A 4,199-nucleotide genomic window follows, 5' to 3' on the forward strand; every position below is an offset into this window, starting at 1 on the left:
TTATTAATTTTAACAAAAGTTAACAATTTATTATTAAGAATGAAACTTTAGCAGAACATAGATAAAGTTCAAGGTAATCTAATTAATATTTATGATCAAAGTGAACTTCTTTGATCACAAATCCCCACTTTCACACCAGCAGACAGACAAACACAGTTAAGGGATAAACTAAAGAAAGAACTTAAAAGAATTTCAATTTGCCAGTTTGATGACCATTTTTAATAACGAATATTAGACCTTCACAAAATCCTTGGACAATGGTTGTAATACAGGCACATAGAACTATATATCTGGCTTGAATTCCAAAGACATTGGTCAATGCAAACAGCTTCCCCATACCTCTGAAGACTTCTACTTATTTCTGACAGACTGAGGCTCTTTGCTCAGAACTTTCATCAAGTTGATAACTGGAGAATAAGTAGAGAGAGCAAAACCAAAAACAGATCCAGTCCAGGAGCTTCCAAAACGAAAACTGTCTCCTACCCAAAACCCAGTCAGAGCCAGTATACTCTTTTTTTAAAAACAAAATTTCAACATTTACTGTGGTTGGGTGGCCAGCACTGGTCCTATCTCGATTGACCAATTCAGCATTCAACAGCTGCGTAGCAACATCTTGGTGTTGATTGTCTACAGTGTCCTCAGAGCAGTAATTAGCTTGCAGTATCTTTCCAAGCCAGTTCCCAACCACAAACATCTGTCTTTGTTCTCTCTTTTTAAAAACAAGTTCAAAGTTCAGTTCTCAACTACAACTCACAGTACGAAATAAACAGGCCAAATGTACAAAAGTTGGACTCCTCAAAAAACCTTAAAATCAAATTATGCAGAGTAGACAAGACAAAACTTCCCAAGGAGGTCACACTGTAAGCGAGTGAAGAAAACTGTGGGATCAGAAGAGTAGATGCCACCATGTTTGGCCGGACTCAGAGTCAGTTACAATTAACATTGAAAAAACTGACAAATCACACTTCATTCATTGTCAGATTTGGAGACAATTAAGATTTAAAGTTATTATCAATAAATTTTATAGACCATTCAATCAAAAATAAACGGCAAAAATATCACTAAGCAGACTGGAAACAACACCATTCCCCTCTGGCTCCTGAATACCAATAGCGAGATCAAACTTCCATCAAGTCTAAAATCAAAGGCACGGTGTCTCAACCCTGTTCCAATTGTTTATGCTAGAAATTAAAATGTTTGATCCTGATCACCGTCAAACTAACACTGAGCTGGACGAAGGATTCCATAGGACCGCAACTACGCATAATGATATCGAAGATCCTTAATTCCAGTCCTCTCCCATTCCCAGTCCTCTTTGTGGTTCCTCTTTCCATTCACTTCATCTGGCAATTTATTTGTCCACTAATATAACCTGTCTATATCCTCTTGAGACTCTTTGAATCTTCCTCAACTATTTTTGCATCGTCCCCAAACATTTAAGCCCCTTCATCTGAGCCACTCGTGTAAATTATAAACAGTTAAGACCCTAGCAGTGACCTGTGAAAGTGTCCCCACATTAAGGTTCTCACCTGCTCCAGCATCACTCAGCTCACCCCAGTGGAGAACTGAGGAGCCCCAGAGAAATCTAAATGCCCCCCCTCCATATCTAATGTTAGTATCGAACCAGGTGTGTTTGGGGACTCCAAAATTTGAGATGGTAAAGAGGATACATCGAGGGTCTCACTCCTTGTTCCAAACTTAACCGTTTCGATTTCTGGAGCAGGGATACTGTAAACACCACCAGGTTTCTTCTGAATGTGCTGATATCAGCACAAGCACCCAACCTCGGGAAGGTGAGGATAGAAATTGCAAAGTATGCGACCTTGGATATCAGAATAGCACCAGAGGAATGGAGACTGCAAATGTTACACCCTGCTTAAACATGGAAAGAGAGACAAATCCAATAATTCCAATATCACGCCCAAAATCTGGAGGCAACGATCTAGCAATATTCTTTAACATTTGGGAAAGTGGCTGATAGAGATGTAAACCAGGACCGATTTTGAAACAAAATTATTTGGAATCATTCAATTTGATGAAGTTTGCTTGTTTACAGATTTAAAGAGACTCAAATTAAGAGACAATGGCAGGGGAGACACAACATATATCTAAAAGAAAGCAAGCTGAAAGTAGCAGTAAATGGAAGGAGAATATTATATCACAAATAGAAAGTTGTAGGAAAGCTCTGGGCTGAATTGTATTGTTTCATTGGCTAGGTCTGAGTTGTGTTGAGTTTTTGAGGGATTTCCACAATGACACCTCATTATTTAATGACCCCACTCCTTTGGTGCTCCTCACATTCGATTTCAGCCCCATCTGGCATGCACCATTCCCAGGGCAACTCACCATGCAGCAGATATCCTGAATTTTACTAGCAGCCCTTGTGCCCACATCATCTCTTAAAATTTTTTAAGAAAATTATTTCACAGGATGAGGGTGTCACTAGTTTGACCAATATTTACAACCCATCACTAATTGCCCACATGGCTGTGGGTCTGGAGTCACATTGAGGCCAAACCAGGTGGGGTTTTCCCAACAATCACTAACAGTTTCATGGCCATCATTAGACTCTTAATTCCAGATTTTTATTGGATATAAATTACACAGTCAGTCTTGGTTGGATTTTATATTACCTCACCTCATTGGCCTCCAGCCATACTAATCTGAAAATGTCTGATCTCAGAAGCTAAGCAGACTCAGGCCTGGTTAGTACTTGGATGGGAGACTACCTGGGAATACCAGGTGCAGTAGGCTTTGGGGCAGCACAGTGGCTCAGTGGTTAGCGCTGCTGCCTCACAGCACTAGGGACCTGGATTCAATTCCACTCTCAGGTGACTGTGTGGAGTTTGCACATTCTCCCTGTGTCTGTGTGGGTTTCCTCCAGGTGCTCCAGTTTCCTCCCACAGTCCAAAGATATGCAGGTTAGGTGGATTGGCTAAGCTAAATTGCCCGTAGTGTTCAGGGGTCTGTAGATTAGGTGGGTTATAGGGGGATGGGTCTGGGTGGGATGCTGCAAGGGTCAGTGTGGACTTGTTGGGCCGAAGGGCCTGTTTCCACATTGTAGGGATTCTATGATTGTTCTTTCTTATTAATGTGGATTGAACATGTGCCTTACTGCTCAGTTCTTTCTTTCTTTCTTTCTTTCTTTCTTTCTTTCTTTCTTTCTTTCTCCCTTTATACCTGGCTCTGTGTCACTCCAGAACAAAAACAGCTAACAAAAGGACAGAAAGACTTGAGGTGGTTACTGTGCTGCCCGACATTCAGCAGGCCATTCAGAAGGACATTCTCCCCTTTATGAGGAGACAGTTCTGACTCTGACCATCCCGAGCAGCTGTCTAATCCCGCGCGCTGGTCTCGGAGGCTGCCCTTGACCTACTGTGCCAGGACCCCCAGAGGAACGGTGGCCCACCCCTTGACCTGACTGAAGTCTGCCGACAGTGATAAGCAGCTTGCTGCCTCTGTGTCTGTGCTAAACTGCAGCAAGACAGCAGTGATGAGCCTGATATCTCTGGCTGACGGGGCAAAGTGCACAAAGGCAATGCCAGGAGGAATGCAGTAAGCATCCAGCTCGGCTCAGAGTAAGCGGGCTCTATGAGAGTGAGCAAAGAGCTTGGAGCTACGGCCTGATGCAGTCCCTGAGCTAGGGGCATGTCCCTGAGCACACAGTGACATTGCTGCAGCTTTACAATGAGAGTGTCGGTGCAGCTGGAGGGACAGCGTTGAAGTGAATGAAGTATTGTTGCCAAATTTGAATACTGCATCTTCAGAACTATGTGAGGCTTTAGATAGTGTTCAAGGAAATTCACTAGAATGCTAACAGAGCTGAGGGACTTCAGTTACAATGGAGAACCTGAGCTTGTTCTCCTGAGAGCGGATAATACAAGGGGGGTTCCAAAGAAATGTTTAAACACACTTTATGTTGCAACATAGTTAAAATACACAAAAAATTGGCATAACTTTAACTCGATAATGTTATTTAACCACTAATCATCAACTATTTTAGTATAGGCAGCAATCCTATAAACACATCCTTGGCAAGGCTATTTAGCAAAATAGTTAAGGTTCTCATTTGATAGTAGGAACTGCAGATGCTGGAGAATCTGAGATAACAAGGTGTAGAGCTGGATGAACATAGCAGGCCAAGCAGCATCAGAGGAGCAGGAAGGCTGACGTTTCGGGCCTAGACCCTTCTTCAGAAA

General features: G+C 42.4%; 1 pseudogene; it reads left to right on the top strand.

The window, feature by feature from the left end:
• Positions 1 to 2,645: 2,645 nt before the first annotated feature.
• On the top strand, positions 2,646 to 2,754 carry LOC125482238 (annotated as a pseudogene).
• Positions 2,755 to 4,199: the final 1,445 nt, after the last annotated feature.

This window comes from Rhincodon typus, unplaced genomic scaffold (genome assembly GCF_021869965.1).
Source record: "Rhincodon typus isolate 14 unplaced genomic scaffold, sRhiTyp1.1 hic_rhity00007520, whole genome shotgun sequence".
NCBI lineage: Eukaryota > Metazoa > Chordata > Chondrichthyes > Orectolobiformes > Rhincodontidae > Rhincodon > Rhincodon typus.